The sequence below is a fragment of the Ailuropoda melanoleuca genome, chromosome 17 (assembly GCF_002007445.2).
Source record: "Ailuropoda melanoleuca isolate Jingjing chromosome 17, ASM200744v2, whole genome shotgun sequence".
In the NCBI taxonomy this organism is placed as follows: domain Eukaryota; kingdom Metazoa; phylum Chordata; class Mammalia; order Carnivora; family Ursidae; genus Ailuropoda; species Ailuropoda melanoleuca.
Genome location: NC_048234.1, coordinates 14,697,787 through 14,710,974, shown reverse-complemented (window position 1 = coordinate 14,710,974; position 13,188 = coordinate 14,697,787). Strand labels below are relative to the sequence as shown.

The window sequence follows — 13,188 nt, the reverse complement described above, 5'->3', positions numbered from 1 at the left end:
CTCTCGCTGGCTGTCTCTATCTCTGTCGAATAAGTAAATAAAATCTTTAAAAAATAAAAAAAATAAATAAATAAAGTTCCTGGGCATTCTGGAAGTGACTCTCTGGAGGCCACAGGAAATCACCTCACTGATATTTCTGGGGCAAAAAAAAGCTACTCTCAAGAAAACCAATAGCCAGACCTCTATCATGGTCCAAAAGGATATTCTCCCAAATGATAATTTGGAAAAACTGACCAGGAGGCCCCAAAAATTGGCCCCTGAAAAGGAAAAACAGTACTGGAAATCAAATAGTCGTTGGTTTGATAAAAAGAAAGAGGTCTTCTGGTTTGGACCAAATAACAAGGTGCCCGGCAGAAGTTCCAAAATTCCCACTACTTACTACCGTACGTGCTTTAAACCATTGGTTTCCTGACAGCGATAGGATTCAGGTACCAGTATTGGTGGGGGAAAGGTAATAGGGCCACAGAAAGTGCCTATCTTGCTTGTCCCGCCTGTTCAAAGCATAATTCGGGGAGAACTGCGCTGCTCCCAGACCCCGGACGGCCTGATGGGCCATTCCACATTTGGCAAATGGATCTGATGCCGCTTCCATATCTCAGGGATAGAAATAACATTTTAGTCATGTTCTGTATATTTTGTCACTGGACCGAAGCTTTCCCTTGCAGACAGGCCACTGCTTCTTCTGTGGCTCAAATTCTCTGAGAAAGAGAATCCCTACCTGGGGACCCCTGTCAAACTTCACGGCGATCGGGGAACCCGTTTTACCGGTCAGGTGCTTCGACAAAGGTGCGCTGTGTGGCGGGTGTTACAACACTTGGCACCGTGCGCACCGTCCTCAGTCCTCAGAGTTAGTCACACTGACGGCATCACAAAGTCTCAACTGGCAACACTTGTCGAGACCATAGCATAATGTGGAGTTGTCATATTATTTTTTCTGTGTATAACTGTTTTTAAGTTTTGCATATTTTTAAAAGAAGGCTCCACACGCAACACAGGGCTTGAACTCACAAACCTGAGATCAGGTCCTGAGATCAAGAGTTGGACGTTCCACCAACTGAGCCATCCAGGCGCCCCAAGTTTTGCATTTTATTACCTGTCAAACTTTTGCAAAAACAATATGCCCAATAAGGTAATTCTGGCTCATGCTTCAAGATGGTTTCCAACACTTACAACCTTGAGAAGACAGAGACTTTAGATGGGAAGTACCTGGGAGTTTCTCCCTCCTCACTCTCCTGGTTATTCAACTGTGGCCTTAAGTACTTTCAATTGCTTATGCACATTCCGTCTGATGCAGGCCAGGACAACCATTCCCAGCACCAAGGGACAAAACCACTAAAAACAGAAAACCTGACTCAGGACCAGTGATGCTTTTGGGGAAAGATCTTGATTAAAAGGGGGAAATGAGGGGCATCTGGGTGGCTCAGTCGGTTAAGCATCTTCCTTCAGCTCAGGTTGAATCCAGCAAATTGACTATATAAAAAGGGCACTACATCGTGATCACATGGGGTTCATTCCAACAATGCAAGGCTTATTTAACATCTGTAAATCAATCAATGTAATTCATCATATCAATGGACTGAATGAAAAAAAGATAGGATTGGGATGCCTGGGTGGCTCAGTCAGTTAAGTGTCTGCCTTTACCTCAGGTCATGATCTTGGGGATCTGGGATCCAGCCCTGACTTGGGCTCCCTGCTCAGTGGGGTGCCTGCTTCTCCCTCTCCCTCTGCCCCTCAGCCTCTGCCTGCTTGTGTTCTCTTGATCCTGCACTCTCTCTCTCTTGCTCACTCTCTCTCAAATAAGTAAAATCTTAAAAAAAAAAAAATAGGATGGGGCATCTGGGTGGCTCAGTCAGTTGGGTGGCTGCCTTCAGCTCAGATTGTGATCCCGGGGTCCTGGGATAGACCCCCACATCGGGCTCCCTGCTCAGTGGGAAGCATGCCTCCCTCCCTCTGCTGCTCCCCCTGCTTGTGCTTTCTCCTTGTCTCTCTCCTGTTCTCTCTCAAATAAATAAAATCTTTAAAAATAATAATAAAAAATTAAAAAGATAGGATTATATTAATATACACAGCAGAAAGTTCAACATCCATTCATGATAAAAACTCTCAAAAGGGGCGCCCGGATGGCTCGGTCATTAAGCGTCTGCCTTTGGCTCAGGGCATGATCCCAGGGTCTTGGGCTCAAGCCCTGCATCAGGCTCCTCCGCTATGAGCCTGCTTCTTCCTCTTCCACCCCCCTGCTTGTGTTCCCTCTCTCGCTGCCTGTCTCTTTGTCAAATAAAGAAAGAAAATCTTAAAAAAAAAAACTCCCAAAAAACTTAGAAAGGAACTTCCTTAACCTATTAAAGACTATTTTTAAAAATCACAGCTAACATCATACTAAATAGTGAGATGTTAAATTTTCTCCCTAAGATCAGGAATGAAGCAAGGATGTCCACTCTCACCACTTCTAATTCAACTTCATACTAAAATTCCTAGCTAGTATAATCAGACAAGAAAAATAAATAAAAGGTACACAAATTGGATAAAAAGAAATAAAACTGTCTTTATTCACAAACAACAAAACTGTCTATGCAGAAAACCCCAAAGAATCTACCAAATAATTTCTGTACATAATAAGTGAATTTAGCAAAGCTGAAAGGTACATAATCAAGATATAAAAGTCAACTGTTTTCCTTTATACCAGCAATGGATACTTGGAATATGAATTTTAAAAAACAATACATTTATAATAGCATCCCCCAAAACAAAGTTCTTAGGTATGGAGGTAACAAAGCATGTAGAGGATTGGTGTTCTTGAATTGGAAGACTCAACACAGTAAAGATGTCAATTCTCCCTTAGCTTAATGCAATTAATATTGAAATCTCAGCCAGCTTTTTGGAAACATACTTAAGCTTATTCTAACATTTATATGAACAAGTAAAGGTATTAGAACAGCCAATTCAATTCTAGAAAGGGAGAACAAAATTGGAGGATTCGTACTACCTGATTTCAAGACTTCCTATAAAGGTACAGGAATGACCACAGAGGGGCAAAAGAACGACTCATCCATCAATGGTACATAACAAAGCTTGGAAACATACCCACAAAAAAACAATTTTTGACAAAGGTGCAAAGACAATTCAGTAGAGAAAGACCAGCCCTTCAACAAGTGATGCCAGACACTGGAAGTATATATGTAAGAAACTGAACCTCACACAAATATTAACTCAAAATGGATCACTGACCTACATGTAAAATGCAGACACTATAAAATTCTAGAAGAAAACACAGGGAGAAATCTGCATGATGAGTTTTAAGTACAAAGCAAAAGCAAATTTATGAATGAAGAAACTTTTAAGTTGGATTTAATTAAAATGAAAACCTTGAACACTGTGAAAGCCACTGTGAAGAGGATGAGAAGACAGACTGGGAGAAAATATCTGCAAAACCCACATCCGATAAAGGACATGCACCCAGCATATGCCAAGAACTTTTAGGCTGAATAATAAGAAGACAACTCAATTTTTTTAAATTGGCAAAATGAGAGAGAGAGGGTAAGGGGAGGGCGGGGGTGGGAGGGAGAGCTTGATGGCAGGAAGGACAGGTTCCAGGATAGAGAGAAAATAACTTAACGTTTGCAGGAGGACTATTTCCTGCTCATATATCGGTTGGATAATGAGAGATATTAAAGATATCTACATATCGTATTTTTATTTAAGAAAAAAAATGAAAAGGCCATCAGTGTGTATAAACTGTGGTTGCTGTAGTATTTTTCTTGTAGAAAAGAAACTGGTATTAATTTGAATACTTTTGAGTAGGAAATGGTTGAGCAAATTCTAGCATATATTTCTCACGGAATACAAACCAGGTATGTTTTCACCAAGTTAGGCTGGTGTACTGAGTGTACATTCCGAGGGTACTCACATGTACTGAGCTGGAAAATTGACTATAATAGTGATAAGATAAAAAATAAAAGCAAGTTGCAGAGTAATAATTTTTGTCTAGTTACATTTATCTGTAAAAATTTTCAAAATGATAGAAAAATGCATTTGTGCATTAGAAGCATGGGGGAAACTGGCAGCACACGGGTTGGTCTGTTATTACCAGTTTTAAAAGATTTACATTTGGAGCAAAAAAGGAGTGTTTGTCTTGTTTGAGTCCCTTTATACACTTCTGTAAAACCTATAAAACCTTGTTATATTTTTTACTTTCTACTGAAACAAAAAAAATTGGGCAAAAGACCTGAACAGATACCTCCTAAAGATCTACAGATGAAAATAAACATGCGGAAAGATGCTCAGTATAGGGACGTTAGTTAAAACCACAATGATATACCATTGTACATCTATTAGAATAGCAAAAAACAAAAATATGAGAAAACCTAGCAATATCAAGTGTTGGCGGGGGTGGAAAGCAACAGGAACCCACTTTCCCTGCTGGTGGGAATGAGTGCAGCACGGTACGGCCATTCAGAAGGCAGCTACAGTGATGGATACATAAGGTTATCCACTGGTCAAAACCCTAGAATTACTGTATAGCACAAAGAATAAACTTTAATGCAGTATTTTAAAATGCAAATTAAAAAATCAACTGGGGAGTGGAGAGAAGGGGGATGCAGACTATGACAAAAGAATTTAATTGTATTATGGGACACTTGGGTAGCTCAGTCAGTTAAGCGTCTGTCTCCTGATTCCAGTTCAGGTCAATCTCAGGGTCATGGGATCGAGCCTGCTTTAGTCTCCACATGCAGTGTGGAGCCTGCTTCAGATTTTCTCTCTCTCCCTCTGCCCCTGTGCTCACGTGTGCACAAGCTTGCTTGCTCGTTCTCTCTCAAATGAATAAAGCTTTTAAAAAAAGAATTTAATTGTATTACAAATGTATGACATAAACTCATGGGGAGAACGGGAGAAAAGGACCTGAATAAATTTGGAAATGACTAGAAACTGAAAGACAAAACAGAAGGAACTGTACACTCCCAACTATAGTTGGAAATACTGTTTCTCATGGAGGTGCTGGTTAACGACTTTGATAGTGCTATACACATATACTGGGACTGAAAAAAAATAAGTAAAAACATGGTGAATGGCAGAAGCCACGTTTCTCACTGCTGGGAGTGGAAAGTTAGCGATAACAGGTAAGTAAAGGGGAAAAGACTAGAATGAACCATGGGGTTCAGGAGTCATTGAATTACAGTCTGAGACATCAGTGGGAACTCCTGTTTAGTTTAATACAGAAACCGATGGGGGCGCCTGGGTGGCTCAGTCAGTTAAGGATCTGCCTTTGGCTCAGGTCATGATCCCAGGGTCCTGGGATCGAGCCCCACATCGGGCTCCCTGCTCAGCAGGGAGCCTGCTTCTCCCTCTCCCACTCCCCCTGCTTGTGTTCTCTCTCTCACTGTGTGTCTCTCTCTCTGTCAAATAAATAAATAAGATCTTTTAAAAAAATACAGAAACTGATGAGAAAAAATAAAAGTAATAGAGATGTGCACACACACAGGTATTTATTTCCTAGCTCTGCTCACTGATAGGACCTAAAAGCAATGACACCCCAGTAGCAATGAGCACATCAGAGCAAATCCTGGGTTTTAATACCATTCTCCAGTAAAAGGATCTAGAGTCCCTTGTTGAAATGGCTGATTTTAGGCCTAGTACAGGGAATATACAAGAAAGTAGGGAAGTGCTCAAAACACAAACTGCTGGGAATATGTCAAAGAGATAAAGAAACCAAATAAAAGAGTCCCAATGGCAAAAGCTGTTACAATTTGAGCAAGAAAATAGTGCAGTTTTCAACTATAACTGTCTAGTAACAGAAACCTTTGACATGCTCCATAATATAAAACTGTGTCATTGTGCAGGTATATTTTTTTTCAAAGTAGGAGGGCAGAATATACCAGGAACATAAATTAAAAGGGACAAACTAGAGTATAATTTAGAGGGGAAGAGGCCAAGATGCTTTGAGATTCACATGAACAGTCCAATGCAATATAATAAATATTTGAGCCCCTAGCAGGTACCAAGAACTCTAAAGACATGGGGGAATATGAGAATAAATAAAACAGTTCCTGACCTGCATGGCCTGAAGGACAGCTTAAGATGAAGGGCAGACGCTGTAACAGGCTGACTTGGGCGCAACGTCTGGCACAAAGTAAGTGATTAATGTATGTTACGATCTCTTCCCCAAATGCCCAATGCAACGGGATTCACTCTGTTGATACCAATAAATTTCACCACTTATGTGACAAAAGGATATTACTTCCATTCTATATTGTTATAATCAACTAAAAAAGTTAGTTTTTTTAAAAGTATAGAATTTAAAAGTCTAAAATTTAACATAAAGAAAAAGTTCAGTTTTATTGTCTACATGAACATGGGGAATTTTGTAGTTTGACTCAAGGAGTCTACCACTAATCCAAGTGATAGGCAATTAGAAAACAAGACTCTGGCTGGCACTAAAAAGCATAATTATTCCACGATCACTTTCTAGAATTTTAGACAGTTAAGTGCATTCACACTTTAAAAATCCACACGTAATTAGCATTCTGTATCCCTGTTTTGAAATATCAAATTGTTGCGTCAGATGGAAGAGAAGAAAATTATCTAAATGAGAATGCTTTTCCCAAGTGCACCAGGAAACACACATAACTAATCACTGAGAGAAGAAAACCTCCCCTGTGCTCCTGCTTCTCATCTCTGCTTTCAATGAGCTTTTGCTCAAAGGAAAGAAAACAGTTGATTCTGTACAGCTTTACACTGACAAAATTAGTACATGTTGGCTAAGTTGGATGCATGCTAGGACTTTTGCAAAACAGCCTTATGGAGGGAATGTGGACATCAGTCAGCTGGGGGTGGAGGAAATGAGCTCAGCTACAGAGGAGAAAGGGAGAGAACAGGGTGATGACAGTGTTTACAGACATGGTGAAGGCGAGCTTGTTTGGGTAGGCCACTGACATAAAGCAAGAAGCCCAAGAAGTGTTCAAGGAATGACAGCAATGACGGCAGTGAGCCCTATGAAGGACCTAGTTCAAGGTAGGTGCTGGCTAGCAGGAGCACAGCCTGCAGGAGCTGGCGCTGGGGAAGACAGGGGTTGGCTGGAGCAGCAGTACGTCATTTCAGGAACATATTAAAATATTAAAAATTGACTTGAAATGATAAAACATCTCTATTAAAGAAAGTCAAACACAAAAGTTATACACTTAGTATGTACGAATAATCAGGCAGAGCAAAAGGACCTGAAAGAGACTAAATGTTGGCAAGAGAGTACGGCTGACTTTTTTTCCCCTAATATATTCCTATATCTTCCATTAGTACTTATTTATTTTGCTATTGTTCAGTTATTACTCAAATGACTAACACAAACTTAAAAAGTTAGTTCACTCATACCTTTCCCTAAAGATACATGACGAGCCAGATGTCTGAAGATATCCAAAGTCAAAATCTGCTGTGGTTTATAAACAGACAAGATCAAAGGTTCTGACCTTAAAGTAAGTCCATTCATTCATGGAACAGGTTCAAAACAGATAATATACAATAGATCCATGTTCACGGCAAAGAAAGAGGGTAAAGCACGCGCAGGAGAGCCGTCCTTTTATACGACCGTTATGAAAAAACCCATTGTAGATTATCAAAGACAAAGTAAACTAATGAAATATTAACAGTGATGGAACTGTAAGTTTTCTTTTCTTTCTGGCTGATCAGTATTTTCTGAATGTTTATATTCTGTAAGGTTTTACTTTTATAGGAATGACATTTCTATTTTTTCAAAAGATTCTATAGTTGTAATGGTTATCATTATGTACAGTTTTAGGTATTTACTTTCATGATGTATGTTAAAATACATTCCTACCATTGTTCTTAATGTCTATTATAAATTTAATCTGTGGCCTGAGTCATTTATTTATAATTTCTCATTGGAGATGAAGACAGAACTACTGTGTATTTCAAAACAGCCATAATTTAATAGTCAAATACATTTGCACATCATTGATAGATACAACAAAATTGCTAGAAAGTCTGAGGTAATATACAAAAGGCTAAGTGGAATTTAAACACTGGGACATTTTCTTTGGGACACAAAAATTTTAAACTTGAATATTTATTACTCAACTCTGAACATATTTACAGTCAGCTACCTTCCCTTTCCCTACAATTCTCAGAAAAATTCCAGCATGTGATTTTACTTTCCTATATTGACCCCAAATCCTCCCAAGTATACTCTCCATGCTTTGCCTCCAGCAAATGAAGTAAAAGATAAAAATTCTGAAGGACTCGCTGACAAGGTTTGAAGAGAACCTACGGTGTTACTGATGGGCGACTGCTTGGGTAACCTTCCTTCAGAGGCTCCCAGACAGAGCCCCTGCAGTCTGGAGGGAGCGGGGGTGCCACGCAGTAAGGCTAGGGGCCAGAATTAGGGAAGGAAAGGAACACAGAACTGGAGTTTGTTCCTGGATTGATGATTTGGACGTCTAAATTTATCCTGTAAAGCAATTTAATAAATGGATTCTCTGGTCCGTATTCTAGCAATAAAACACCTGCTTAAAAAGAATCAGAATCACGTGAGCAAAAGGCATATTTATCTGCCATATAATACTAGAAAAAAATACAAACTATAAAATAGAATGTACAGTATGATCTGATTTTTATAAAAGAAATATATAAATATGTACACAGAAGATTAGAAGAATACATATCAAAATATTAACAGGGTATATTTTATCTTCTGATTATCAATACTTTCTAAATTTGACACTAAGTACATATAACCTTTAAAGGAAAATACATTATTTAAAAATATATATATATATAATATGAAAACTTTTTTTTTAAGATTTTATTTATTTATTTGACAGAGAGAGACAGCCAGCGAGAGAGGGAACACAAGCAGGGGGAGTGGGAGAGGAAGAAACAGGCTCCTAGCGGAGGAGCCTGATGTGGGGCTCGATCCCAGACTACTGGGATCACGCCCTGAGCTGAAGGCAGACGCTTAACAACTGCGCCACTCAGGTGCCCCATATATGCAAACTTCTTGTAAAACAGAATTGGGAACAGAATAAAATAAAAACACGCTCACAACACTAAACTACTGAGCAATTTAATTCCTAAAACATAAGATTTTTAAAATTTTAATTTGACTATAACAAAATGGAGAAAATGTAAAATCTCCAGACTTACCTACAGTTTAGTCTTTATAAACTATAAAGGTAACGCCTCAGGATTGAATTTGCAAAGGCACGATTCTAAATGAGAACATGTTTCCATGAGCAGCTAAGATGGCGTGGCCCTTCTTAAACATACAAGAATTTACCACTGAATCTATCACTAATAGATCCATTTAAAGCGTTACAATGTCTGACACATAGTAAATGCTCAAAAAGTTTTTGATGGAATAAAGTCCTGAGTTCATATATAAGGCCAGACAACTTTCCTTTTGAAGGGTTGAGCGCACAAATTACTAGATTAACCGTGCAGGAGAAGAGATGGTACTGCTTGGACTGTAGCAAATAGAAATGGCTACAAGACCAAGAAGGCATGCTTTCATTTCCTCAAGGAACTACAAGTGGGCTTTCTCCCAGCTAATCTCCACCTGCGGTGGCCAGCTCCTATGCTAAAATCAGGACAGCATCCAGACAGGAAGGTCTGACCAGAGACAGACTGCGCTCACTCCCACATAGAAGGAAGGAGGAGCAGAAGTGCTCTTTGACAGCAGCTAGGATGAGGCTAGGCAACGGCCCTCTGGTGGAACCTGACACTCAAAATGTTACGGACTAAAATCATAAGGTTTACTACCCAAGAGGACAACTGTTAGGTTTTAAACCATGACAAAAAAGTCATGTACAAATACTTAACTAGATAGCCCAGAAAATATGACTAATAACAAACTTGAGAAAATAGAAAATAATAAGCAGAAACCCTGCTAGTATTTTTCTTCATGCAAGTGTAAGTAGTTATGTACGGAATTTCAAGTTTTCATCATTGCAACTAGTTACTTACAAAATTCATTTTCCTTAAAAATCCAATTTGTTCAGTTTGCTGTGATCAGACTGATCATTGATCAACCAGAAACATAAAAACAGGTAACTTATACATTATGTCTAAGGTTCCCAGGCTAGCTGTTCCCTCAGACACCTGTTTAATGGTCAGCCCATACTCACTGTTTGTATCAAAATTCTCACGGGTTTAACAATCAAGAAATTTTGGAGAGTGCTCACTTTGGCAGCACATATACTAAAATAAATTTTAGAGACCATGGAGGGGTGCATGGGTGGCTCAGTCGGTTAAGCGTCTGACTCTTGGTTTCGGCTCAGGTCTTGATCTCAGGTTTGTGAGTTAGAACCCCACATGGGTCTCCGTGCTCAGCAGGAAGTCTGCTTCTCTCCCTTTCTTTCTGCCCCTCTCCCTGCTCACGTGTTCTCTAAAATCAATCAATCAATCAATCAATCAATCAATCTTAAACAATAATTTTAGAGACCACGGAGAAAGATTTTTGGGGCCACAATTTTCTACCAAACTAGGTGTCCATTCTAATTGCCATTAAAGAAAATGATTCCCAAGAAAGAATAAGATTATAACTTCTTAGAAATTAAGCCAAAGAACTATCAAAGCATTGACATTTTTATGGAACACACGTTAAGTTACATCTCTTAGATCAACTGTAAAAATATTTTAGACCCGTGAAATCTTCAACTGTGCTTACTTATTGTCCTGAAGTTTCCTATTTTCTGACAATGTACTTTTATTTTTTAATTGTAATTTTATTTTGTTATTTAAAGATTTTTTAAAATTTATTCATTTGAGAGAGAGAGAGAGACAGAGAGAGCAAAGCAGGGGAGAGGCAGAGGGAGAAGCTGGGAGCCTGGCATGGGGCTCGATCCCAGGACCTGGAGATCATGACTGAGCCAAAGGCGGATGCTTAATCGTCTGAGCCACCCAGGCACCCCACACAATGTACTTTTAATAAGCTTAACTGAGACTCAAAAGAGTTTAAGAGAATTTTCCAACCACTATTTGGTTACAAATTAAACTCAGTAAGAAACATGTTTCCTCATCATGTTAACATTCAGAGACTGTATAGTTTTATTGTTCAAGCATTTATCACAATCTGTAATTACCTTGTTTTATTTGCTTATTGCTTTTTTTCCTATATAATTTCTGTAAGATCAGGGACTCTGTCTGCCTTCTTCACTGATATATCCCCTCTATCTAACATAAGGCCCAATACTAAAAAGTGCTCATATATACTTACTGACTTAACAAATGGGTGATTTTGGTCATAGAAAGGAAAACATGATTAGGAGTTAAATAGACCATGCTCTCAGATTTCTCAAAAAAATTAAAAAGGTGGCCCATTATTATTTTTGTGGATTTTTTAATGCCTCACACAGAGTAGATTCTCAAAAATAAATTGCATCTTTTTTGGAAATGAAGATGACATTGAATATTACAGCAAGATTAGAACTCACAAATCTGCTCTAAAAACAGTGACGGAGAAACAGGACAGTAGAAAAACAGTTGCGCTTAGTACTCTCCCAGGGCTTTCTACCCAGTCTCAGATAAAACCCTGGGAAATAAACTGGGGGCTTCAGAAGGGAGGGGGATGGGGGAATGGGATAGGCTGGTGATGGGTAGTAAGGAGGGCACATATTGCATGGTGCACTGGGTGTTATATGCAAGTAATGAATCATGGAACTTTATATCAAAAACTAGGGATGTACTGTATGGTGACTAACATAGTATAATAAAAATTATTAAAAAAAAAAAAAAAACCACCCTGGAGGCACTGCCCCAATCTTCAATATGAGTGAAGTGAGAATCTGCCAGAAAGTCTGTGGCCCAAGGTCAAGAAAGTGTTGGAATTGGGATTAGAATACCAGTTCTTCCTTAAACCAAAACCCACATTATGTCCTCTACTCCATGCTGCCTCCACAGGAACCAGAAAAAATTTTATATTTTTTTCAGTAACAACACATTAAGTGCATTAAATGGCACAGTTAATATTTGCAAGGAAATGTTTTGATTATTCGACTTACGAACTTTTTAGAAAAGGTGAGTAAAGTAAATAATTAAATGTATTGTTTGGTAAGGCTGAAGTGATGTGAGAAAGAACAGATAAAGTCGCTAGAAAAGAAACATTCCAGTGTACATTTTCACACTTACTGTACTGCTTATTTTAAAGCTAAAGACAATCTTCAGATTCTGAGGCATTTTTAGTTTGCAAAAAGGATGAGATGTGCCTTTAAGAGAACCGTAATTTAGGGTTTGTCCTCAGGATAATTTCCAGATTTCCGACTGGAATTTTGACGTGCAAGCCCCATCTCTCTCGGAAGACTTTCCTAACTGGCTGTGACCCTGAACAATCTGTATGACCAACAGCGGGGAGGCTGTTCGTTCCAGTAGAGCGACACGGCGGAGTGGGCCAGACTGACGGCCCCAGGGCTGATCTGTGGGTCCTAGACCCTTTTCCACGGCGTGCTGAAGTCTAATATTAACTTTAAAATAACTGCCTTGGACCTGGATTTTTTATGAGGGTCAGAGGAGCATGGAAGGAAGCGCTACACAGAACAGAAGGGAAGCGAGGAGGAGGGCAACCCTGTGAGCGCTTTCCCAGACCAAGCGCGCCCACTCCGGGGCCCCGCAGGGCCAGCAGCGGTGTCCCTGCCAGGCCAGGAGAGAGGGGGCAGCCCCTGAGCACCCGCCCGGGACCCCGGCCGGGCACCTGCAGCGGGGGACCTCCGCACCTGGAGGGACCCGCACCTGGGGGCCCCCCCGCACCTGAGAACACCCGCATTTGAAGGCCCCCGCACATGGGGACACCCGCACCTGGGGGCCCCCCGCACCTGAGAACACCCGCACCTGCGGGCTCCAGCACCGGGGCCACCCGCACTAGGGGCGGGCAGGCGTCCCAAGCCGCCGCCGGCGGGGTCGTGCGCAAGGGGCTCCGGGACCGCACACGGTGGGCTCGGGTTTCTGTCCCGGCCTCGGCTTCCCCGGTGCGGACGACGGAACGACCCCCGCCCCCACGCTCCTCACGCGCTTTCCACCCGCGGCCGACGCGTCGGGATCGGGGCTTAGGCGGCACTGCGCCGACCTCCGCCTCTCTGGAGACCCGCCAGGCCCGGCCGCCACCCCCCTCGCCGCCCGGCCACACTCACCGCGCACGCTGAGGCCGCTCCCGCAGTCGCACGCGCAGCTGCCGCGCGCCGCGCCCCCCGTGCG

The 13,188-nt window shown here is 40.9% G+C and overlaps 1 long non-coding RNA gene across 1 annotated transcript in view; it reads right to left on the bottom strand.

Annotated features, from left to right (window-relative positions):
* The window catches only part of LOC117796942, a 40,065-nt gene extending 26,909 nt beyond the window's left edge, over positions 1-13,156 (bottom strand). Inside the window, exon 1 of the long non-coding RNA XR_004621695.1 lies at positions 13,125-13,156. This is a non-coding gene — a long non-coding RNA (uncharacterized LOC117796942). The remainder of the gene's footprint in view (positions 1-13,124) is intronic.
* Between the last annotated feature and the right edge of the window lie 32 nt (positions 13,157-13,188).